Below are 26,353 nucleotides of genomic sequence, written 5' to 3' on the forward strand. Positions count from 1 at the left end.
GAGGGCCTTCCTGGCCCGTTCGGCAGAGGCTGGGTTCTGCCGTGACCACAGGAGGTGAGCAGCCGTCAGGGGCTCGGCCTCCCCGGCTCCATCTGGAGTCATCTGGGCTGCCTTAATTTTAGCTTGTCCTCTCCAGGGGAGCACCGCCGGCTCCTCAGCCTTATAAGGTGATAAGTAGGGATGAGTCGCCCATCACTAAGTTTTAGGTGTGCCCTCTTTAGTTCCATGACTTCAGATTTTGCCAAACAAGTCCACCCTGGCTCAACCTAACAAACACCTCATGTTTTTAAGGAATGTCACCAGACGCCCCCCCACCGGGGGCTCTTCCCATTGGAGAGCCCTGTCGTGCCAGATCATCGGGATTAAGCTGTTCGTGATCCTCTTCCAGCTACTCCCTGAGGTGGGAACCGGGGCGGTTGCGCTCCCGGCTCTGCCGTTCCTTGGGCCGCGGCCCGGGCATCCTGAGGGGAGAGCGCGGACCCGGCGTGTGGCGAGCACCGCGTCCGGGGCTGGGCTTCGGTGAGCGGCCCGCTACGCTCTGCCCTCCCTGGTTTGCCATTTCGCTCCTAAGAAACTTCATTTTTTAAAATGAGGCTGTTGTAAGAGTCACAGTGGCCGCAAGTCGGCAGGTTCCCGCCTCCGAGTGCGCTTGGCTGCTGCGGACGGTGGGCGAGGACCCCGAGGTGGGGATCCGCGCCGCCGCCCCCGAGTGCAGTCCCGGGGTGTGAGGACACGGGCGAGCTGGGGAGGAGCGGGGGCGCCGCGGCGGGGCTGAGGAACCAGGCGGGCTGCCGGAGTCGGAGAGGTTTCTTCCGGCGGAGGCGGCGGGGCCGGGCCGGTACTCCTCAGGGACGCGCCCCCGCCGCCGCCGCCGCCGCCGCTCCCCCGCGCGGCCTGAGGAGGCGCCGCCGCCACTGAGGGAATGCGAGCCCGGCCCGGCGCGCGCGGGCAGCAGCGGCCGCTGGGGTGCGCGGGGCACGGCGGCGCCGCGGCGTAGAGCTGTCCAGGCGGCCCCAGCTGCCCGCCCGCCCGCCCGCCCGGCGTTTCCTCCTCAGCCCGCGGCCGCCGCAGCGAGAGCTGCCCGCCAGCACGTGCGCCGCCGCCGCCCGCCTGCGACGCCCGGGAGCAATGCCTGCCGGGGCCCTGCCGCTCGCCCGGGGCCAGCAGGCGGCGGGGGCGCGCGGGGCGCAGCCGGCCGGGCCGGGGCCGCGGGGCGGGCGCTCCCCGTGAGGTAGCGTGAGGTGGCGGCTGCCCAGCCGGGGCCGAAGAGGACGGAGCCCGCGGCCGCGCTGAGCGGGGTGAGTGCGTCCAGGCGGCCGCTCCGCAGGCCCGTGGCTAGTCCCGCAGTGCCGGGCGCGGGCCGGGGACCTGGGGATCTGGGGCGGCGGCTCCCAGAGAGGCCCCGGCCCGCCCGCCCTCGAGCCGCCGGGGCTGGAGGAGGGAGCGGAGACCCGGGCAGGGAGGAGGGTGTGGCGTGCGGGAACCCCGCTCAGGAGATGGCCTCAATGAGTCGCCGGCTCCGGATTCGTGCCCGAAACGCTGATTTCCGAATTTCCGTCGGTCGCGGCCGCGTGGGGGACCCCCGCCAGGGACAAGTGTCATAGCGGTCGGGGGGCAGGCGTGGGCAGTGCCGGTGCCAGGGCGAGGAAGGGGCTGTCGGCAGGAAACGGAGGTGAGCCCCCTGGCCCGCCTTCTCTGCTTCCCGCCTCCAGCTCAACGTCCCCAGGCCCGGGCCGTGACCTCTGCGTGTCGGGGGCCCGGGGTTGGGGTGTGGCCCGTCTCCATCCTCAGTGCCCCCTTCCTGTTGTTATGGGGGTGCCGCCTCTGTCTTCTTCACACCCCGAATCCTTTCTTATCCGTGGGAGGGCTGATGGGGGAGGGGGGCTTGGGGAGAGGGAAAGTTCAGTGTCCCCCGCCCCAGTGTGCACTGACTCCCCGCAAGAAATCCCAAACGGCCAGTGCAGGTGAACATCGTGCGTGCGGTGCAAATGTCATTTCAAGGCAAGTCCTCCAGGCTTGTCCCCTTTCCACCGACTTGCTCCTGCAGACATTCTGCACTCCTCTCCCTCCCTCTGAAGTGTGGGCTGGGCGCCTCTCCAAACACCCTGGCCTACCTGCCTCCCCCACCCAGAATCTGGATTCTTCAAAGGAGACCTCACTGGAGCATCTGTCTTTATTCACGACCAGCTCTCTCCCCGGCCCCCATCTGGGAGTGACCAGAGCTGCTGATAGACCCCCCACTTCTGGAGGGAAGGCAGTAAGTGCTCCCCTTCATCTGAATCTTCTCTAACACCCATCCCCCAGACTCCTCTCTGCTCTGAACTCCCACTGCCTCCTATCTGTATCTCCTGTGTAACTCTTATCGACGTCTGCCTTATTTTATAGTTACTTTTCCATCTGCCTTATCTCCCCTGCTGGATGGTGAGCTCCCTGGCTGGAGCTGATTCATCTCTGGTCCCCTGCTCTGGTCAGTACCCTGCGTGCAGTCAGTGTCTCCATGGAGCAGAAGGCCCTTCCAAGGCTTGCCTCTGGATCCCTAGCTTTTCTGATTCCTGGACTGTTGCTGTTAAATTATTTTTCTTCCATGAAGAGACTGTATTCTGTGGTTGGAATGGACTTCCAGCCCTCTCCCACTGCAGAGAGAAACACAGTGAGCTAGGAAGGACTGTTTTTGTTGTAAGGAGTGGCTTCATGTGAACAGGACAGTACATCCTCTGCCCTGAAGATGGCCAGGCACAGACTCTAGATTCTCTCGGTAGTGAGTGTTGAATGGGCCATTCTCTCTCCTGGCCTTCTCCAGCTGCTCAGGCATGGGAGGCAGTAGGGGAGAGAGGGGACTGCGGGAGAGGGGAGAAGGGGCTGGGGTTCCAGGCCTGGCTTTTCCCATAACTTGCTATAGGAGCTTAACTACGTCGCTTGGTTTCTCTTGGTTGTGGTTGCACCTTATGGAATCTGAAAGAATTCCTCTGCGTATCTAAGGCCTCTTGGGATCTGGGTCCTGTCTACCTTTTCTGCCTCCTCTGCTAGCATTTCATTCATACTCTAAGCTGCAGTCCTCTCAGGCTACCTAGAGGCTTTCAAAGACTTGGTGCTCCCATGCCCTCCATCTCCCCAGGTACCTTCAACTCTTCACTGGTTGAGACCCAGTCTTGGCCTTCGCAGGTGGAACTGGTCCCCCTTCTGATTTTCGAACCACCCTAGTCTGACTTGCCTGCCACACAGAATGGCCCTTATCTGTTTACATGTGCCCCCCACTAGACCATGAGCTCCTGGGCGGTCAGTGCTGCTTCACGTTTCTCTGTGTCCCCAGTGCTTAGCTGCACAGTAAGGCACTTAGGAAAATAGTGAGAGGGTTGGCATAGATGAGCACTGATAGCCCTTCTTGTCCAGAGTCGATTGCTTATACATTCTCTGTTATGGAGACCCATTGCCTTCCTCCGTGTCTAGAGGCCTGTTTTAACACCAAGTAGATAGATGCTCTCCTAACCAGCCCATCCAGTTAGTCTTTCCAACTTGGTCTTCGAGAAGACCAGTCATAGAGGATGTGCAGTTATCTGTAGAGATTAGCAGAGGAAACGTCTGGTACTTCCAGATCACTGCCTTGCTGTTTTTGGAAAAGATGTTGGGGGCCATGTGCTCTTTAAAGTAAACGTAGTGGTATTGCTCCAGTGTCTTTGGCCATAGGCAGGAGGAGCCACTGCTTATGACCGCAAGGGCAATCCAAAATGAGCCATTGAGTTCTTGTATGCCAGTTCTCAACTTTGCTTAGATGAGATCAATCCCTTTGCAGACAGTCACCCTGAAAGCTGCTTAACAGGACTCCCTGCCTCCAAACACAGATGTGGCTAAGTGGTCTTTGCCCAGCTTCTCTGTAGGTCATTTGGTTGATGTTTATTAAGCTTTTACTGGGTACCCTGGAATGTTATCAAATAGAGCCATGGCAAATCCTCATCTGGTTTACTCTAAAACCATAATCTGAGGCATTTTCCGCTTTTCTAAAGGCTTCTTACAGTGACCCATATTAAAAATTTCTTTTAGAATTTAGGGCCAGGCAAACTTTTCCTTCCCCCAGGAAACTAGGTTTCTTTCTCCTTTGATAATGAAAAGGAAAGTGGGGAAGGAAAACATGTTTTGTTTGTATACTTTGCACCATGCAGTGTGTGCTTGGGCCTCCCTGACACACCCTGCAGGGTAGGTTGTATTCTGCTGCTTTTTTTCCAGAGAAAGAAGTTAAGACACACAGAGAGGTCAGCTAACTTGCCCAAGTTTCCCTGGATTTGTGTTCAGTTCTGCTTCTTTGATACACTATGTGTGGCTCTTTCTATACCACACTATCTTTCCAACTGATTATGTTTCTCCTCTTCTCCTTGGCTTCTAGGCTGCTCAGCACACAATGTGATATTCTGTCTAGCAACTATATTCACTTGCCCTCAACATCAGCATATTTATTTCTGCTTTCCTGGACACTTTTTTCTGTGTGTGTGTTTATGTGTAAATCTCTCTCTCTATGCTCTTTATAAAGTCATCACAAAAGGTTTCTGGAAAACTGTATGGGTAAGAGAATTGAATATAGTAAGTAACATTGCTCGCTGGGCATGGTGGTGTGCGCCTGCAGCTGAGGTGGGAGGCTCCCTTTAGCCTAGGAGTGTGAGGCTGCGGTGAGTTATGCTTGTGCCACTGCACTCCAGCCTGGGCAGCAGAGTGAGAGACCCTGTCTCTAAAAGAAAAAATAAATAAAAATAAAAAGGTAACATTGTACCTAACTCACTAACTCACAGTGTGGTTAGGGAGATGAGTCCACAGGTAACAAAGGGTATGTGTGATAAGAGTTGTTGAAGGTAGAGTTCAGAGGGGTAGATGCCCTTTCTGGGTAAGGCAGTCAGGGTTGACTTCCTGAAAGAAGTGGGACTTGAAGGAAGCCTTGAAGAATGGGTAGTTTTGATAGTCCACAGCAACTGTAAAGGTGTGTAGGACTCACATTCTAAAATCTGTGGTTATCATGATGGCCCTGCAGGACAGGTCTTCTGGTGGGAAAGGAGAGAATTGGTCCAGATACTAAAGTGGGGAGCCTAGTGATGCCTTCTTCAAATCTTCTGTATCCTTGATGGAGGATCCCAGAACACTGGAGCTGGGAGGGCCTGCACCCTGTTGAGGATGAGAGGCAGAGGCTGGCAGAATAGAAGTGATTTGCGCAAGACCTCTCTGCTAGCCTGGAACCCAAGTCCCTGATTACCAGTTTAGTGCTCTTTTTTTAAAGTGACAGCTCTGTACGTGGGTCCTTGATTCCTGTAAAGTGAGTATGGAGCACTGACCTCCTCACGCCCAGTCTGGCAACACCAGGACAAATCTCTGCTAAACGTTTATGGTCAAACACATGACGAGTGCTGTTAGGAGGGGCATGCTGGCATTTGCTTAAATTACTTTTTTTTTTTTAATTTTTATTTTTTTAAAAATTACCATTTTTAGATGGAGTTTCGCTCTTGTTGCCCAGGCTGGAGTGCAATGGTGTGATCTTGGCTCACTGCAACCTCCGCCTCCCAGGTTCAAGTGATTATCCTACCTCAGCCTCCCAAGTAGCTGGGATTACAGGCGCCCACCACCATGCCCAACTAATTTTTGTATTTTTAGTAGAGACAGGTTTTCGCCATGTTGGCCAGGCTGGTCTTGAACTCCTGACCTCAGGTGATCTGCCCTGAGCCTCCCAAAGTGCTGGGATTACAGGCATGAGGCACCGCGCCCAGCTGTTAACTTTTAAGTTCAGGGATACAAGTGCAGGTTTGTTGCATCGGTAGACTTGTGTCATGAAGGCTTGTTATACAGATCATTTTGTCACTCAGGTACTAGTACCCATTAGTACCTAAACCTAGTACCCATTAGTTATTTTTCCTGATCCTTTCCCTCCTCCCACCCTTCACCCTCCAATAGGTCCCAGTGTGTGTTGCCCTCCTCTATGTGTCCATGTGTTCTCACCTTTAGCTCCCACTTATAAGTGAGAACTTGTGGTGTTTGGTTTTCTGTTCCTTCATTAGTTTGCTAAGAATAATGGCCTCCAATTGCATCCATGTTCCTGCAAATGACATGATCTCATTCTTTTTTATGACTGTATAGTATTCTATACATGTGTATATATACCACATTTTCTTTTCCAGTTTACCATTGATGGGGCATTTAGGTTGATTCCATGTCCTTGCTATTGTGAATAGCGCTTCAGTGAACATACGCATGCCTGTATCTTTATGATAGAAGGATATTTTTAGTAGAGACGATGTCTTGCTGTGTTGCCCAGACTGGTCTGGAACTCCCAGGTTCAAGCAGTCCTCTTGCCTGGGCCTCTCTAAGTGTTGGGATTACAGGTGTAAGCCATTGCACCTGGTCAAATTATATTAACAACTGCCCTTGCCAGAGGACACAGGAAATAAACTAACAGGCAGAGTTCCGGTAACAGACAAATCAAAAACCCAAGACAACCTTGGAGAGAGAGCATGGAAAGATGAGTTTCACACTCTCCTTGTTGAAGTTCTCCATCCTTCACAAAGCTTTTCCTTGAGTGCCCTTGCCCCTGCAGTCCCTTATCTCTATTGTGGAAAGGGGTCTTATTAAGACCCTGCTAGTCAGAAAGATCAGAGGTCATGATCAGGGACGTCAGTGGGAGTCATGGGTCCAGGGAAAAGGCAGAGTGTTATCAGAACAGTGGGAGGACCCAAGAGACCTTGAGGCTGATTCCAATCTTGGAGCAGAAGCTGACAGCTCAGACTCCCTGTTGGGTGTGGACATGGCAACCTGCAGCCTTAGGAGCACATGACTGCAGGGTGGAATAGCTCTGTCTGAGGAAAGTATATCCTGACTATGCATACATGTATGCATAGTCATTTGATTCATATTGTTGGCCATAGTTAGGTTCTTTTTTTTTCTTATGTTTTGAGACAGGGTCTCTCTCTGTCTCCCAGGCTGGAGTGCAGTGGCGTAATCATTGCTCACTGCAGCCTCAAACTCCTGGGCCCAATGATCCTCCTGCCTCAGCCTCCTGAGTAGCTGGGACTACAGACATGTGCACCATGCTGGCTAACATAGTTATGTTCTATAAAGTCCCACTTAAAACACTGAGTTAGTGAACACTGAACCACTGCTCCTAGGGAAAAACACAGGGTTAGGCTCCTTTGAGCCTGCGGGCACAACATTTTCTTTAACCAATCCATATGTAATCTTATGTTGTGTATGTTTCTGTTGAAAGAGTTCTGGCGCGGTGGCTCATGCCTGTAATCCCAGCACTTTGGGAGGCCAAGATGAGTGGATAATGAGGTCAAGAGATCGAGACCATCCTGGTCAACATGGTGAAACCCCGTCTCTACTAAAAACACAAAAATTAGCTGGGTGTGATGGCGTGCATCTGTAGTCTCAGCTACTCAGGAGGCTGAGGCAGGAGAATTGCTTGAACCCAGGAGGTGGAGGTTGCAGTGAGCCGAGATTGTGCCACTGCACTCTGGCCTGGCAACAGAGTGAGACTCTGTCTCAAAACAACAACAAAAAAGACACCCTATTTAGTATGTATTATTGATTCATTAACATTAAACTCCTGGCCATCAACACTGTGACTCATGCCTGAATGAAGCTTCTCTAACATACAGATTTTCTCTGCATGTCATAACCATCTTGCACCCAAGAACTAGACTGCACCTCAGCACTATGATTGGGGCCATTCCAAACAGCAAAATCACCAACACAGAGCACACAAGTGCCAAAAATGTGGCACTGGACAGACCACAAAAAGGACCCTTGTTTCCATTAGGAGAGCTGAGATGGGAAGATAATGTCCCCTCGTTCAACCTCAGCAGGGAATGTGCCATCAGGCAACTTAAATTTTTTGCCAGTCTGCACAGATTCGAAAATGAATTTGAAAGTACCATGAGCATTGATTTTGGGGCTACAGATACATTTTAGTGAGTAGGTTAATTCACAAATATGGAATCCATGGATAGTGAGGATCTGCCACCTTTGGCCTCATGTCAGCCCCCATAGTGTATCCAGCCTAGCTCAGGGCACCTCACAATGCTGATGGTACTTAATGGATGAAGGCTGGAGCTGCGGGGTGAGGCTGTGGGCAGATTCTTGTGTTTGCTTGTCTTAGGTGCGAGAGAAAGACAAGCTGTCCTCCCTCAGCCCTGCTGTAGCTTCTTCTAGAAGGGCTGTTGCCAGCAGAATGGTGCCCATCTCTCTCTGCTCAAGTCTCCAGGTAGGAGGGACTCTGTACTTTCATGCTGAGGGTTCTGGTGGCAGCCCTGCAACAGACTTGGCCTTTCTTAAGAGGAGCTGAGACCAATCCTTCGCCCAAAGGAATAATCCTCTTACGGAGGTGTTTCAGGCCAAGGTGGGGGGTTCCTGGGGCCCCCATGCCTCAAATTGTGGCATTCTTATGCCTGGGCTCTCTCAGAGGAACCTTTCCCAAGTCTTTTGCCTATTGTGTGCCCTCTTAAGAGTTGGTACCTAATTCATACAGATTATTACTGTTTCTCCTCTGCAGAGCTGTTTATTTCCGTTTGAGAGGTGATTCCTGGGGAGGGCCTGAATTTTATCTTTTGGCAGCTGGGGGACTTCCCTCCCAAGTCTGAGGCACAGGCTGTGCCATGGAGCAGGGCTGTGCACTTTGCTTCTTTTTTTTTTTTTGAGAGGGAGTCTTGCACTGTTGCTCAGGCTGGAGTGCAGTGGCATGATCTCAGCTCACTACAAGCTCTGCCTCCCGGGTTCACATCATTCTCCTGCCTCAGCCTCCCGAGTAGCTGGGACTACAGGTGCCCGCCACCTCCCCCGGCTAATTTTTTGTATTTTTAGTAAAGACAGGTTTCACCGTGTTAGCCAGGATGATCTCTATCTCCTGACCTCGTGATCCGCCCACCTCAGCCTCCCAAAGTGCTTGGATTACAGGCGTGAGCCACCGCGCCTGGCCCGCACTTTGCTTCTGTTGTCCTCCTGGGATTAGAATCAGGCCCTTCGGCCTCCCGGCCCCCTAGGGAGGGCTCACTGGGCACCAGTGTGCTGCATGAGTTTGTGAGCCCGTGGGGGGCCTTGTTGTGAGTACTGCTGGCCTCCACCCTCTGCTGTCTCTCTAGACAGCCCCTTGGAGGAAGGGAAGAGGGGGGAGAGGGGAATAGGGATGTGTGTGTCAGGGTAGAAATAGGTGGCCATTCCCAGCTTCCATCAGTGGCGTGAGGTTGTCTGACAGGCAGGGCTTCCCCGCAGGTGTGGATGCATGGTTAACGCTGGCTTGGCCATCGTGCTCTGGAGAACAGGAGGACAATCTCTCTCTCACACTGAAGGGCCCATTTAATTGCTTTCCTTGGTACTTTATAACAGTTGACTTTTCACTTGCTTTTTTTTTTTTTTCCATAAGAGGGAGAAAAACTCAACATTTTTTGCAATTAGAATTTTTCCCATGTGGGTAATCACACTAGAAAGAAGCATTTAACTCCCTTGAAAACCACACATAAGTGAGGCTCACAGAGCAGGGGGAACATTCAGTCAGCAGGGGTGGCCAGACGTGGAGGCACTTCAGCGGGTTATCATGTAAGGAAACAATTATTCCACATTTATTTTGGATTTGCTTGTTGCAGCATATTTCAATTAGTTCGTCAATGTTGTGCATCTGACAGGCCAAACGTTTATTGTGGTTGAACCATCTGGGAGGTGGGAGGCCTGCAGCCTTCCCCGTGGCAGTCAGGAACTACTAGTTTAAAGGAAATTTGTTTGATGTGTTTAAGAAGCCAACACTGAAACACCATTAATAACAAAATCCTCAATAATTCTGAAAGCACTCTCACCTATTTCGCCATCAATTGGGCATGCATCACCCGAGACTTCATTCTTCCCCTAAGCGGGACATTTTCCAATATGCTGAAGCAAAGTTTTGAAGTGGCTTACTTAATTGGTCCAGAGCACGATTTGTATTAACCCAGCAAGGAAAATAGCTCACTAATTTATATTTGAGTATGAAGTAGCTTATGCATTTGCTGCTGGGAATAGCAAGGGATGCGTTTAGCGGATTCTTGCCATTAGTATGCAGCTGAGCTCCTGTCCTGTACTGTGATAGAGAGTGTTAGTTTGATTTCAGTTCCCAGCCTTGGGTGACTCACCAAAGCATTGTGAGTTCACGGTAATGACTGCTGACCGGTGCAATTTGTTGTGCACTCTTTGAGTACCAAGATTTTATAGTACCTGATTTCACCCATTTTTCATTTTACCTCAATTATTCCTCCCCACCACACCCCCGCTAAAAGTTCTCTTTCCTGAGGAATGTTCTGACTTTCCAGCAGGGGGGATAAAGGAATTTAGAATCAAACAAATAGGAGAGCCAGAAGGAGCATTGGAAAAAACCGAGCCCAACGGTTTGACCTTTCCACAAAGAGGAATGACTTTCCATTTCCCTGAAACCCTAAGATCACAGGGCTGGGTGTGGGGTGTTGGCAGTGGAGCGGGATTAAGACTCAAGGACACAGCTAGTGAACTGGAGGCCGGCTCATAAAATCTGGGACATGCAGCTCACTCAGGTTTGTCTTGGTGGCCTGGGAGCTGTAGGACTGGAGTTTGCAGGGTTCAGGCCAGTGGCTCCCATACCATACCCAGCCTTATCGACTCTGTGTTATGGGCTTTTCCAGTGCTTAAGATTCCTGCTCCAGGAGACGGCTACTCTTCCCTCTCCTGGGAAGCCTCCAAACCAGAGGCATCCCTGGTCTATCCTAGCTGCTTCTCAGGCTGAGGGGATCTCAGCTATTTGTGTTTGAGTTGCTGGTGCCGGGCGCAGTGGCATGGTGGCGATCCAGTGTCTGTGGATTGTTCTTGCAGAGGCAGTGGCTGGAGGTACAGAGAGGAGGGGCCTTTCCCGCTTACCCACCTTTTATCTGAGACACCACAGTGCATGGCATACTTCTGCGCATTGTGCTTCACAGGACTCTCACAAATGTTGCTGTGCCCATTTTACAGGTGAGGAAACTGAGGCTCAGAGAAGTCATGGTGTGGCCCCCAGTGCTTTCATTTGTTGTGTCTCACAGATGGGGACCCTAAGACTCAGAGAGGTCATGACTTAGGCCTCACCGCACAGGGAGTTAACTGCTGACTGGACTCTAGACCTGATCCCTCATGTTCATGCTTGTATTTGGTCATGTTCTGTTACACAGCCTGTGCTGTTGTTTTAAAACATCAGTATTTCCTGATCTGGTTGAGTTTAAGCAGTACAAAGTACCTTTCCATTTGGGTTTGTGTGGGTTTTTGTTTTTTGTTTTTTTTCCTTTTCTTTTTTCCAAGAGGAAAACAGAATTCCTCTTCTGTTTGTTCCTTTTCAAAGAGGCCAAAGGGATGCATGGACTTAGAGCAGATTCACTAAGACAGGATTGCATGCTCTGGGATCACATCTGTTTATGTGACTTTGAGGCCAAATTCGGACCTACTTGTGAAGTTGTCCAGACATGCACCTGTAGGCTGGAGGTTAGAGAGCAGGAGTGGGGTCTACCTAGGCCTCTGGGGTGTGGTCCTGGGGGGTTTAGGAGTCTTACTTGAGAGTTGCTGCCTTTTTCTCCCTTTAGGGGAGAATGACATTCAGACTGGCTGGGTGACAGCTGGTCAAGCAGATCCCTGTTTATGGCCTCCTTTCTGTTAGGGGGTGGGGCAGGGGATTTTTTAAAAAAGAGCACAGTTCCTAGCAGCTTGTCCTGGAGGAGGGGCCTCGCTCACCTTCAGCCAGGGCCAGCTTGGTCTCCATCTTTCCCTGAACCTGCTCACTTTTGCTCTTTTCCTTGTTCTCTGACTCATTAAAGAAGAAGCAGGGGCCCAGAGCTGACCTCAGGAATAGGGCAACAGGAAGCCAGGTTGGGGAGGAGGAGGCTGGAACTCGTGGCTGCGTCCTCTGGGGGTGCCCACCTTCCTTGCTGTCTCTGGGCTCTTCTGGGCTGAAGGAGCAGAAGGGCCTGTGGCCAGTGGGCTAAGAGGATTAAGAGGTTATGCAGGTGGGCCCAGTGTGGGAATCTCTGACTCGGGTCCCCTGAGCAGGAGTCATAGGGCCTGCGTTCCCCGGGAGCCTAAGAGGGCATGTCTGGAGCAGCTGAACCTGGGTTCTTCATCTAGATAGAGACACATCCCTTGAACTTCTCAGACCATCTAGAATTAAACCTGCATTGCTGTCCTCTTGATTTAGCTCCCAGGGCCTGGGTGTCCCAGCCAGCTGGTGGGGTGCCTGGGGACACTGAATTATCCCTTTTTATGTTCCCTCAGGTTGCCTAAGTTGGTTCTAAATTTGAAAGAGGGATTTAATTAAATCTCTGGATGAAAGAAAACTTGGGGGAGGTGGTCTGTGGGGAAGGAGTGATAATAAGTCATACCTAGAAAAGTAGAAGTGGACTATTTGGCCTCTGGGATGGCCAGGATTCCCCCAAAAAGCAAACAGTGAGGTCTCAGGGCTGGGCCTTCCTGCTCTCCAGGTGGTGGATTGCCAGTTTATTCCTACTCTCACTATAGTCTTGCCTAGGTGCTTGGAATAACCCAGAAGGATTCCAAGTTTCTGGCCATGTTAAGGCTGGAGATGCAGAGAGAAAATGCAATAGATTCCAGCAGATGTGGTGTGTGGGAGAGGACAGGAAGGGTCTCTGGAAGCCAGTGGAAAAAGAGAGGCACCAGATGAGGCTTTGGACAGAACAGGAAAGAAGGCAGAGATGTGCGATTGTCTGTTATTTTTTTTTTTGAGAGAGAATCTCGCATTGTCGCTCAGACTGGAGTGCAGTAGTACGATCTCGGCTCATTGCAAGCTCTGCCTCCCAGGTTCACGCCATTCTCCTGCCTCAGCCTCCCGAGTAGCAGGGACTACAGGTGCCCGCTGCCACGCCCAGCTAATGTTTTTGTATTTTTAGTAGAGACGTGGTTTCACTGTGTTAGCCAGGATCTTGATCTCCTGACCTCGTGATCCACCTGCCTCAGCCTCCCAAAGTGCTGGGATTACAGGTGTGAGCTACCGTGCCCAGCCAATGATTGTCTGTTTTTAAAAATTGAGGTGAATTTACACATGATATGAAATTAAACATTTTATTTATTTATTTATTTATTTTTGAGACAGGATCTTACTCTCTCACCCAGGCTGGGGTACAGTAGCACAATCGTAGCTCACTGCAACCTCAACCACTTGAGCTCAAGGGATCCTCCTGCCTCAGCCTCCCAAGTAGCTGGGACTACAGGCTTGCATCACAGTGCCTGGCTAATTGCCTAATTTTTTGTAGAGGCAGGGTCTTGCTATGTTGCCCAGGCTGGTCTTGAACTCCTGGCTTCAAGTGATCCTCCTGCCTGGGCCTCTCAAAGTGCTGTGATTACAGATGTGAACCACTGTGCCCATCCTATAAAATTAAAAGTATTTTAATTTGAAAATTAAAATTTAATTTTATAAAATTAAAAGTATTTTAATTTGAAAATTAAAATTTAATTTTATAAAATTAAAAGTATTTTAATTTGAAAATTAAAATTTAATTTTATAAAATTAAAAATATTTTAATTTGAAAATTAAAATTTAATTTTATAAAATTAAAAATATTTTTAAAGTATATAATTCAGTGTTATATAGTATATTCATAACAGTGTGCACCCATTGGCTCTATCGAATTCCAGAACACTTTCATCACTCCAGAAGGAAACCCTACACCCATGGGCAGTCACTCCCCATTCTTCCCTCTCCCAGCCCCCTGGCAACAACTCATCTACTTTCTGTTTCTATTGATTTACCTATTCTGAACATTTCATATACATGGAATCATATAATGTTTGGCTTTTTTTTGTGTTTTTTGTTTTTTGTTTTGAGACGGAGTCTCACTCTGTGGCCCAGACTGGAATGCAGTGGCGTAATCTCGGCTCACTGCAAGCTCTGCCTCCCAGGTTCACGCCATTCTCCTGCCTCAGCCTCCTGAGTAGCTGGGACTACAGACGCCCGCCACCACACCCGGCTAATTTTTTTTTTTTTTTGAGGCGGAGTCTCGCTCTGTCGCCCAGGCTGGAGTGCAGTGGCCGGATCTCAGCTCACTGCAAGCTCCGCCTCCCGGGTTTACGCCGTTCTCCTGCCTCAGCCTCCCGAGTCGCTGGGACTACAGGCGCCCGCCACGTCGCCCGGCTAGTTTTTTTTTTTTTTTGTATTTTTAGTAGAGACGGGGTTTCACCGTGTTAGCCAGGATGGTCTCGATCTCCTGACCTCATGATCCGCCCGTCTCGGCCTCCCAAAGTGCTGGGATTACAGGCTTGAGCCACCGCGCCCGGCCTTTTTTTGTATTTTTAGTAGAGATGGGGTTTCACTGTGTTAGCCAGGATGGTCTCGATCTCCTGACCTCGTGATCCGCCCACCTCAGCCTCCCAAAGTGCTGGGATTACAGGCGTGAGCCACCACACCCAGCATGTTTGGCCTTTTGTGTCTGGTTTCTTTCACATAACATAATTTTTCAAGGTTCAACCATGTCATATCATGGATCAGTACTTCATTCCTTTTTTTTTGTGGTAAAATATACATAATATAAAATGTACCATTTTAAGCATTTTTATTTTTGAAACAGGGTCTCTCTCTGTCACTTGTGCAGTGACACCAACACAGCTTACTGCAACCTCGAACTCCTGGGCTCAAGTGATCCTCTTGCCTCAGCCTCCCAAGTAGCTGGGACTACAGGCACGCACCACCATGTCTGGATAATTTTTGTATTTTTTTGCAGAGATGGGGTTTTGCCATGTTATCCAGGCTGGTCTTGAACTCCTGAGCTCAAGTGATCCACCCACCTCAGCCTCCCAAAGTGTTGAGATTACTGGCATGAGCCATTGCACCAGCTAGCTGTCTTTTCTTTTTAAGACTGACTAATGGTTCCTTGTAGGCATACACTGCATTTTCTTTCTTCATTTGTCCATTTATAGACATTTAGGTGTTTCTGGGCCAGTGAAGTTTTGACTTTAGTTTGCCTCTGGATGAGGAACAACAAAAGACAACTGAACTAGGAGGGTTTAGGGACATCAGTTGTCCCATTTCCAAGGTAAGTGACCATTGACAGTTGCATCTTTCTTTTTTTTCTTTCCTCCTCCTCCTCCTTCTTCTTCCTCTTCTTCCCCTTCCCCTTCCCCTTCTTCTTTTTTTTTTTTTTGAGACGGAATCTCACTCTGTCACCCAGGCTGGAGTGCAGTAGCGTGAACTTGGCTCACTGCAGCCTCCACCTCCCAGGTTCAAGTGATTTTCTTGCCTCAGCCTCCTGAGTAGCTAGGACTACAGGCGCACACCACCATGTCCCACTAATTTTTGTATTTTTAGTGGAGATGGGGTTTTACTATGTTCGCCAGGCTGGTCTTAAATTCTTGGCCTCAAGTGATCCTCCTCCTCGGCCTCCCAAAGTGCTGGGACTATAGGTGTGAGCCACTGCGCCCAGCCACGAGAGCACCTTTCTATGCCTTGGTTCCAATACTCACCTGGTGACAGTAGCAGTGGTCCCTCTCAAGGCTGCTGTGTGGATTCAGAGAGACTGGCTGGGAGGGTGGCTTTATGATCTATCAAGTACAATCATGAGCTGCTGTTGTCTTGGTCAGGCACAGAGAGGTATTCATCAGTCATGGGTATGAGGGTTGGTAAGGCATAGCCTTCTTCTGCCCACCTGGGCCTTCTGTGGTCTGGAAGGAGCCAGAGGGGCTCACCTGTGACTCTGTCTGCCAGACGGTCCCCTTTCCTGCAGTGGTTCTGGGGCCAGCTCCAGGAAAAGGTGGCAGGTACGTGTCCTGGCTCTCGGTGGCCTTTGGAATGTGTGCTGATTCCTAGCAGATAGTAGTAGAGAAGGCACAGGGCACATGGCCTCCTGTAGTTCTGTCCCCTTGGTCGGCCTTTTTGGTGCTCCAGGAAATGAATCCAGGAGGATGACATAGGCAGCCTCCTGGGTGGCTGACTCAGATCAGAAAGTCAGTCTGGCATTCACAAAGTCACACTTGCCCTCATTAGGCTAATTAACTTTCGATGAGAAAGTGCCCCATAAGCAAGTGACTTAGGAAATCCATTATCAGGCCGGGGTCAGTTTTGTGTGCGGTGGTGCCTACGATGCTGTGCTGTACATTTCCATATTCACCAATTTAAAGGTGCTTAATTATTATTATTATTTTTTTGAGATGGAGTCTCACTCTCTCTGGCCGGAGTGCAGTGGCGTGATCTCGGCTCACTGCAATTCCTGCCTCCTGGGTTCAAGCGATTCTTCTGCCTCAGCCTCCCAAATAGCTGGGACTACAGGCAGAAGCCACCACGCCTGGCTAATTTTTTGTATATTTAGTAGAGATGGAGTTTCACTGTGTTAGCCAGGAAGGTCTGGATCTCCTGACCTCGTGATCCGCCCACCTTGGCCTCCCAGAATGCTGGGATTACAGGCATGAACCACCATGCCTGGCCGAGTGCTTAATTATTAATTTAGGGCTGGGTGACTAAAGAGGAGTTGCATTCAACATGCTCTGAGAATTTTAAGGCCATTTGTGAATTAGCTGTAATATGGTAAATAATCATACTCTTTTTTTTTTTTTTTTTTTTTTTGAGACGGAGTCTCGCTCTGTAGCCCAGGCTGGAGTGCGGTGGCGGATCTCAGCTCACTGCAAGCTCTGCCTCCCGGGTTCATGCCATTCTCCTGCCTCAGCCTCCCGAGTAGCTGGGACTACAGGCGCCCGCCACCTCGCCCGGCTAGTTTCTTTGTATTTTTAGTAAAGACGGGGTTTCACCGTGTTAGCCAGGATGGTCTCGGTCTCCTGACCTTGTGATCCGCCTGTCTCGGCCTTCCAAAGTGCTGGGATTACAGGCTTGAGCCTCCGCGCCTGGCCCATAATCATACTCTTAATCTGTGTGATCTGTGTTCTAGATTACATGGAAGATAAGGTGAGGCCAACGGGTTGATTTATTGAAGGCCATGTGGATTGAGATTGAGGGGGAGTCAGAAAGAACAAGCAGGAGGCCCCTTTCTTTTTCTTTTTTTTTTTTTTCAGAGACGGAGTCTCACTGTCGCACAGGCTGAAGTGCAGTGGCGCGATCTCTGCTCACTGCAAGCTCCGCCTCCCAGGTTCACGCCAATCTCCTGCCTCAGCCTCCTGAGTAGCTGGGACTACAGGCGCCCACCACCACGCCTGGCTAATTTTTTTGTAGTTTTAGTAGAGGCGGGGTGTCACCGTGTTAGCCAGAATGGTCTCGATCTTCTGACCTCGTGATCTGCCTGCCTCGGCCTCCCAGAGTGCTGGGATTACAGGCTTGAGCCACTGCGCCTGGCCTGCAGGGGGCCCCTTTCTTTAATACCAAGTTAAATTTTTTATTTTTTGTTACTTTTTCTGGTTTTTATAAATGTGTTTAATTTTTTTTTTTTTTTTTTTGAGACGGAGTCTTGCTCTGTTGCCCAGGCTGGAGTGCAGTGGTGCGATCTCGGCTCACTATAAGCTCCGCCTCCCAGGTTCATGCCATTCTCCTGCCTTAACCTCCCGGGTAGCTGGGACTACAGGTGCCCACCACCACACCCGGCTAATTTTTTTGTATTTTTAGTAGAGACGAGGTTTCACCGTGTTAGCCAGGATGGTCTCCATCAGACCTCGTGATCCACCCACCTTGGCCTCCCAAAGTGCTGGGATTATAGGCGTGAGCCACTGTGCCTGGCCAAAAAATTTGTAAGTAATATGTGTTCATGGGAAATTAACAAAGATAAGTTTAAAAATCAAATAATTAAAAAATGTCCATCAACTGATGAATGGGTAAAGAAAATGTGGTATATACATTCATCAAAATAGTATTCAGCCATAAAAAAGAAGAAGATCCTAAACTGGGTAGGGTAGCACAGGTTTGCAATCCCAGCTACTTGGAAGGATCGCTTGAGCTCAGGAGTTTGGGGCTATGGTCTGCTATGATCTCGCCTGTTAATAGCTACTGCACTCCAGCCTGGGCAGCATAGCGAGACCCTGTCTCTAAAACACCAAACAAAGAAGGAAATCTTGCCATATGGAATAACATGGATGAACCTGTAGGACATTATGTTACATGAAATAGAACAGTCACAGAAAGACAAATGCTGCATGATCTCACTTATACAAGGTACCTAGAGTAGTCAAATTCATAGAGTCAGAGAGCGGAATGGTGGTTGCCAGGGTCTGAGGGGAGGAAGCAATGGGGAGTTAGTAATCTATGGGCATAATGTTTTAGTCAAGTGAGATGAATAAGCTCTAGGGATCTGCTATACAACATTGTATTTATAGTCAACAATAACGTATTTTACACTTAAGTTTTGGTAAGGGGGAGGTCATATGCTTATCACAATAAAATTTTTAAAAAGTCAAATGGTTTAAAAATATTTAAAATGAAAGTACATTATTCCTAGCTATAAACATGTTTTATTTTTGCTTTTTTACAAAAATGGAAGCTCAACTTGCAGGTTGCAGGTTTGTTCCTGCCACTGGGAAGGGTCCCACCTTCACCCTGGATGTCTTTGCTTGACTTCTGCCTTTGTGGTCTCCTAGGCTGGGTGTGGCCAGATTTAATTCAGCGTGTGTAAAGTGCTGGCTGGTGCGGGGCGTTTCCAGCTGACACACAGTGGGCACTGCGAAAGGCTGCTTTCCATGAGAATGTCTGTCCACATGCTTAGGTTCCCTGGCTAGCCCACTAACAAAACATGATCCACCATGCAGCTGAATTTCTGAGTTTTGTCCTGCTAGGCCTACCAGCTACAGCACCTGTGCTTGTTGGGGAACTTACTGAATACCAGAGGCTCACTTCAGCCCACAACAACCCTCTGTAATGAACTCTGTTGTACAGATGAGAAAACAGTCCCACAGAGGCCTTACTTCCTCAAGGTCCCATGGCTAACAGATTCAAATTTAGGTCACCTGGCCCTGAGCTTTATGTTAAAGTGCTGCTTTTGACAGTTCACCACACAACAGGCCTAGTTTGGAGTTAAATAGGCTTTTGGAATCTAAGCATTTTGTAAAACCATTTTTTTTTTCCCTTGTAAGTGGGAAAGCCTGTCCCGGGCGCACCCCAGAAGGAACACTTCATGTTTTCAAGGCTTGAGAGGAGCCTCCCTGCAGCCTGGTTTGAAGGAGACATTTGTGTGTGCAAAAACGGTTGTGCCTGGAGGGCTTCCTGGCACTGACTCATGCGAAGCCCATTTGTCCAGGACCCTGTGGGTGACACCGCTGCAGACTCTTGCAGGAGGTGTGGAGTGGTGGTTTCCATCACATCACCAGTGTCCTGGGTGTACTCTTACCTGGTCATATGGCTCAGGGGTGGTCACTGGGCTTGGCAGAACCCCAGCACTTTGGGAGGCCAAGGCAGGCAGCTCACAAGGTCAGAAGATTGAGACCATCTTGGCTAACATGGTGAAACCCCGTCTCTACTAAAAATACAAAAAATTAGCCGGGCATGGTGGCACGCGTCTGTAATCCCAGCTACTTGGGAGACTGAGGCAGGAGAATCGCTTGAACCCAGAGGCAGAGGTTGCAGTGAGCCAAGATTGCACCACTACACTCCAGCCTGGGCAACAGAGCGAAACTCCACTTCAAAAAACAAAACAAACAAACAAACAAACGGATAAAGTAGCTCCTAATTGGAGATATTCCTTATCATGTTGAAATCTTTGCCTATCCCTCAGTCTCTATGTTTTTAAGAGTAATGAGGCTGGGGCCGGATGCGGTGGCTCACACCTGTATTCCCAGCACTTGGGAGGCCAAGGTGGGCATATCACCTAAGGTCAGGAGTTCAAGATTAGTCTGGCTACCATGGATCTGGGGACATAGAGATTTGGGCAAACTTTTTCGTGTACAGCGAGGGATGATTGTGTGTGTGTGTGTGTATGTGTGTGTGTGTTCATTAATTATGTGATGCTAAGGTTGCCTTCGGTAGTTCCTCTAGATATTTTTTTCCCCATTCCTCATGTTTCTACTTTTTCCTATATTTTGGATTCTCCATTCGAATGCAGGGAAAGAGGAGGAGGTTGAAGGGGAAAGTATTCTAGTCCTTTCCAAACATTATCATGAAAGGTTTATCAAGGGAGATCGAAACAGTCTCTTCTTGCCACCACCTACTGTCGTCCCACAGAGTTTAAGAAAACACTCAAATTCTCTGTCTTCCGTTGGCATCAGATTCACAGCCCTGCCTTTGGTGGGAAGCGACCTTGGTGCATTGGCTCTATTCCCATAGTGAACATAATTGAGGCTCTGAGCAATCGATGTATTTATTCAGGGTCACACAGCCAGCAGGCCACAGAGCTGGAACTAAAATTGGATTTTCCTGACCCTACAGCCAGCATTCTTCTTCTTTCTGCTGCTCTGTACACAATGGCAGGAATGAAGTAGGCAGATGGCAGGGATTTGCCATGGAGCCATATCTGGGGCTCTTATGGGACTTGCCTCTTCCCTGCCTCTAAAATTTCAGTTTTGGCAAGTATTGGCAAGGATGTGGAGAAATTGAAACCTTTGTGTGTTTCTGGTGGGAATGTGAAATGGTTGCAGCTGCTGTGGAAGACAATTTGGTGGTTCCTCAAGTGGTTAAACACAAAATCCCCATATGACACAGTAGATCCACACCTTGTTCTAGGTCTATACCCAAGAGACTTGAAAGCAGGGACTTGAACAGATACTTGTAGCTTAATATTCATAGTAGTGCTGTTCTCAGTGGCCAAAAGGTAGAAACAACTCATGTGTCCAGCAGTTGATGAGTGGGTAAACAGAATGTGGTCTGTTCATACGCCATACTGTTTGGTTCCATCAAACAATATGTGTCAGCATTCCATTCCTCTTTATGGCCAAATAATATTGGCCAAGTATTGAATGAACCATGGATGAACCTTGAAAACATTTTAAATGAAAGAAGTCAGACACAAAAGGACAATATTGTATAACTCTACTTATATGAGGTACCTAGAGTAGGCAAATACACAGATAGAGAAAGTAGAATAGTGGTTATCAGGGATTGGGGAAGGGAGATGGGGAATGAGTGTTTAGTGGGTACAAAGCTTCTGGTTGGGATAATGAAAATGCTCTGGAAATGGATAGTGGCGGTGGTTGTACAACATTGTGAATGCCCTTGATGCCACTAAATTTTACACTTATAAATTGTCAAAATGGTTAAAAAAAAAAAAAGGAAAGAAAGAAAAGAACAAAAGAATGACAACAAACAAAAATTTCAGGCTTATAAGGCTGTTCATGAATACTGCTTAGAACCTCCAGTGGCTCTTGGGGCTAGACCACACCTTGCCCTGTGTTTATGGAGCGCTGGCAGTCCCAGGCGCTGCGAGAGGCAACCCTACACCTGTGGCCCAGCTGAGAGCTCCTTGCTCAACAGTGTACTCGCCATGCTCTTGGGGGAGTGGAGGGGGGTGTTCCTGGCAGTTAACGGCCATGTCTGGTCCCTGCGTATGAATGACATCTGTCTCTGGAACACTTGTGCACCTGACGTTGGGCATGTCCTTATATGGCTCTCGCTTGCTCTCAGTGAGTGGAAAGATAAATACCTTTTCAAAGAGCAGATGCCAACTGCCTGCGGTCCCTGACATCCACAGCTGCAGAGCGAGTGGGAGACAGTTCTGTCGAGGGGCAGGTGCTTCAGCCCTGGGGGATTCGGGCACTGGGTGTGCTGAGAACCCAACAGCCCTCATACAGCCAGCCTGAATGTGGAGCAGGGTTCTGCCACGGACATGCTGTGGGACCCTGAGCAGGTCACATGCTTTCTCAGAGCTCGTCTTTCCTTCCTGCCTCTGGTTGGTCCTGAGGTTTAAAGGAGAATGTATGTGAAAGGGCCTAGCACAGTTCCTGGCACCTCCCAGAGCTTGACATGCGCTTGGATTCATCCTTGTGTCTGGCCCATGTGATGGTCCCTTCCAGTAAGCAGTCACAGTCGGCCTGGGTCTGCTGCTTCTGTCAGGACCTTGCACAGACACAGGCTAGGAGCTGCTCTGGAAGAGCAGTGGAAGGTGTGGCTGGCTGGCAGAGTGAGGCTTTGTGATTGGGGCAAGAGTAAGGGTGATGTCCTTGAGGGATTCCAGATGGAACCAGACCCTCCCTCTGCCTCCTGGAGCCTCTGCTCCTAGGGCAGGCATGCAGGGGCTTGTGTACTACCATCTCTTTGTGTTAATTCCCTAGGGCTGCCATAACAACCCACCAGAACTGGATGGCTTAAAACAATGAAAATGTATTATCTCACAGTACTGGAGGCCACACATCCAAATTTTGGGTTTCAGCAGTTTGGTTCCTTCTAGAGACCGAAAAGAGTATCTGTTCCCAGCCTCCCTCCTAGCTTCTGGTGGTTGCAGGCCATTCTTGGTGTTCCTTGACTTGAAGACACATAATTCCAACCTCTGCTTAAGTTGTCACATGGTTGTCTCCCTCTATGTCTATCTGCCTCTGTGACTTTTATAAGGGCACCAGTCATTGGATTTAGGGCTCACCCTACTCCAGTGTGACCTCACCTTAACTAATGACATCTGCAGTGACCCTGTTTCCAAGTAAAGTCACATTCTGAGTTTCTGACAACAATATGAGTTTTGGGAGGACATTCTTCAACCCAGTATAATCTCCATATTTGTTGAATGAATAAATGAATGAATGAATGAATGAATGAATGTGAAAGCCATCCTCACACATCTGCTCAGGTGTATTGATGTAGAATAGAAGGTGGGGATGTCTCTGGTGACCTAGGCATGTGGGGGTGGGGTGGGGGACAGCACCAGGATCATCTCCTTTTCCTGTCCAAGCCTCTCCTCTTTCTGTCCTCTACACCCTAAGCCTAGCACCCTGGTCACCTCCTGACTCAGCCAGTTTTTCAGGTAGAAGCAATTACATCTATTATAGGGAAAGCTGTTCTCATCTTCCTTTCTGCCCAGCATCTCAAAGCTCTTTTGTTTCTCTTTCCCTTCCCCTTGGAGCCAAGATGGACATAGGGATGGCTCGGTGGCATTGGGCAAATGAACCCTGCCCCCAACCTTAGCTTCTGTTTTCAAATGAAGGAGGCAGAGCTGGGTGTTTCCAATGGTCTTTTCCATCTATAATTATTTCTACTGTTTTACTGCTGAGATAATTGTGGGCCAGGAAAGTGTGCCCTTCCGTCCCACACAAGGTAGGACTGAAATCCATAGGCCCTCATTTCCAGCCTGTCCCCAAATGCTCTGTGCCACCTCCTGGAAGCCCTGTGGGATTAGCATGATTCATATGTGGTTCCCTGGGGTCCTCACTGTGCCCTGTATGTGACACATTAATTCACAAGTACTACTAGCCTGGGCGACTTACCGAGACCCCATCTCTGCAAAAAATTTCAAAAATTAGCTGGGTGTGTACCTGTAGTCCCAGCACTTTGGGAGGCCAAGGCAGGAGGATCGCTTGAGCCCAAGAATTTGAGGCTGCAGCGAGCTATGATCGTACCACTGCACTCCAGCTTAGGCCACAGAGCAAAACCTCATCTCAAAAACAACACACGAAAAACAAAATTCACAAGTACTAGCCTGCTGTTCAGATGGTATTGCAGGAGTGTGCGTGTGCATGTGTGTGTTGTTTTCCCCATCTTCCTCTCCCCTCTCTTCCTTCTGTAGGCAAGAACTCTATGCATTTTTCTGTGTCTCTGTGTTTCCCCAGTACAAGTACCCAGCACAGGGCTCATTATGCTGAGTTGTGGGCCAGCCTCAAAAACATAGGTTAAATATTAGGAGATCTACTAAAAGAAAAAAGGAAAAAAATACAATTAAAACAACTAATATGCTTTCAGTTGATGTCAGAAAAGCATCTGATAAAGTTCACTATCCATTACTTTTTAATTTTTTTAGAGAGAGGACTCCCATGTTGCCCAGGCTGGCCTTAACTTCTGGGCTTAAGGGATTCTCCTCCCTCAGCCTCCCGAGTAGCTGGGACTACAAATGTGCGCCACCATGCCCAGCCTCGTTACTCCTTTTTTTTTGATGGAGTTTCGCTTTTGTTCCCCAGGCTGGAGTGCAATGGCAGTGATCTTGGCTCACTGCAGTCTCTGCCTCCCGGGTTCAAGCAATTCTCGTGCCTCAGCCTCCTGAGTAGCTGGAATTACAGGTGCTCACCACCACACCTGGCTGATTTTTGTATTTTTAGTAAAGACGGGATTTCATCATGTTGGCCAGACTAATCTTGAATTCCTGACCTCAGGTGATACGCCCACCTTGGTCTCCCAACTGCTGGGATTACAGGCGTGAGCCACCGGCCTCAGCCTCATTACTCTTAAAAATGTAGAGACTGAAGGATAGGCAAAGATTTCAACATGATAAGGAATATCTCCCATCAGTAGCTACTTTGTCCGCTTTTTGTTTTGTTTTGTTTTGTTTTTGAGATGGAGTCTTGCTCTGTTGCCCAGGCTGGAGTGCAGTGGTGTGATCTTGGCTCACTGCAACCTCCGCCTCTGGGTTCACGCGATTCTCCTGCCTCAGTCTCCCAAGTAGCTGGGACTACAGACGCGTGCCACCACGCCCAACTAATTTTTTGTATTTTTAGTAGAGATGGGGTTTCGCCATGTTAGCCAAGATGGTCTCAATCTTCTGACCTTGTGATCTGCCTCAGCCTCCCAAAGTGCTGGGATTACAGGCATGAGCCACTGCACCTGCCCCTCCTGCCTTTTTTTTTTTTTTTTTTTTACTTGAGACAGGGTCTTGCTCTGTCACCCAGGCTGGAGTGCAGTGGCATGATTTAGCTCACTGCAACCTCCACCTCCTATGCTCAAGTGATTCTCCCACCTCAGCCTCCTAAATAGCGGGACTACAGGTGCCAGCCAGCTTTTTTTTTTTTTTCTACAGATGGGGTTTCGCCGTGTTTACCAGGCTTGTCTTGAATGCCTGACCTTAAGTGATCCCCCTCGGCCTCCCAAAGTGGTAGGATTATGGACATGAGCAACCACACTCAGCCACTTTATCCTTAATAGTCAAACGCTTTAGTAGCATTTTCCGAAGTATGTTTGAGGAACACAGAATGCTCCTGGGTATTGCATTAAAAAGCATTCCAGGGACAAATAACATCTAGAAAGTACTGCTGCTCTAAGACACATGCCTTTTAATGTCTGTTGCAAGAAAAGCATGCCTTCTCTCTCATTAGTACTGATCGTTATTCTAGACTCAAGCCAATGCAACAGGCTAGGAAAAAGAGGCAGGACCTAACTCTCAGATAAGAGGTTGCAAAATGAGTGTTTTGAGTGGATACAACTGTTGTCTTAGGGTTTCAAAGTAGACAAACTGAAAATTAATTAGAATAAGACAGTATGGCAGCCTGTTGCAAAATAAGTAGGCAAACACCATTGTTTTTCTATGCGTCAGTGGAAACCATTGGTGAATTTGATGGGAAGGAGCACCTCTGAAACCTGTGTGCTTGGGCGTCAACAAGCCAGTGACCTTATTTTCTGTTTAGAAGCAGTTGAGGCGGCTGCCGGCGCCTCCTGGGCCCCCTGTGACCTGGACTCGCAGGAAATGGAGGGCAGCAGTGTAAGTGGTGTGATGCAGGATGTTCAGCATCTCTCATCGGGGTTATTCTGAGGACTCTTCCAGAATGTTTTGAACGTATTTTTGCACCATTAAGTCGTTATCACAGAGCCTGGAAGTCCATTATTTCAAACTCATCCTGGATGATGGATGTAACTTGAGGAGGTATGAACCATTCGTGCATTCTCCAAGGGCAGGGCTCTCAGAAATTCCCTGTAGCTTTGTGGTCCCTTGCCCTGGCATCCCCCAGACCACCGTGTTGAGTAGGAGCGAGGGCAGTGTTTGGACGAGACCCCAATGAACAGAGCCTGGTTATTGGAAGTAAATCTTTCGCTCCTGCTGGAAACCAGAGAACAGACACTGCTTCATCACTGCCGTCATTCATGCAAGCTTCATCACATTTCCCCAGTCATTATCCTGATCTTTCTCAAAGGCAATTCTTGCCTCTCTTTCAATCAACAGAGAACCCTAGAGATAATTCAGTCGTTGAGGGATTGCTGAGTCATTTAGCTGACTGAGGCTACCACGATGAAGCTTAAGTTCCAATATCATGAACCAGGCTGTTCTCGGAGGCCACGGAAGGGGCGGATGGATGTGTGTCTGCCAGATGTCCTTCAGGCTGAACCCATCATGCTGGCCATACTTCCTAAGTCATCCTCCCTCCTCCCTAGTTCTGTTTCTTTTCTCTCCTCGGTGTGGTTTTGCTACTTTTAATTTTCTGCCTTATTTTAACCATAGTGGTTTGCATGACCACCAGAGGGGTCAGTGCAGTTCTCCTAGGACTAAAGCCCTCTGGCTTTGTGACAGCTTTTTTCCTGAAGCTTCGTGGTCTGATCTGCAAGTTGGCCCTCTTCTAAATGGTGGGGGTTGTAGGCAGCCTGCTTGCCAGACTGGAT

At 49.2% G+C, this 26,353-nt stretch overlaps 1 protein-coding gene across 15 annotated transcripts in view; it reads left to right on the forward strand.

Moving 5' to 3' along the window:
• The first annotated feature begins 626 nt into the window (after window positions 1-626).
• Window positions 627-26,353, forward strand: part of PITPNM2 (phosphatidylinositol transfer protein membrane associated 2) — a 171,966-nt gene continuing 146,239 nt past the window's right edge. For 2 of the 15 annotated variants that reach the window (XR_004439512.1, XM_033220207.1), the window contains exon 1: window positions 629-1,298. The gene's annotated coding sequence lies outside the window, so the exon portion shown is untranslated. Of the gene's footprint in view, window positions 1,299-1,473; window positions 1,673-1,772; window positions 2,258-26,353 lie in introns of those variants that run through there. The other 13 variants (XM_033220218.1, XM_033220214.1, XM_033220213.1 and 10 more) reach the window with 12 other exon arrangements.

Source organism: Trachypithecus francoisi, unplaced genomic scaffold, assembly GCF_009764315.1.
Source record: "Trachypithecus francoisi isolate TF-2019V2 unplaced genomic scaffold, Tfra_2.0 Lachesis_group11, whole genome shotgun sequence".
Taxonomy (NCBI): Eukaryota; Metazoa; Chordata; class Mammalia; order Primates; family Cercopithecidae; genus Trachypithecus; species Trachypithecus francoisi.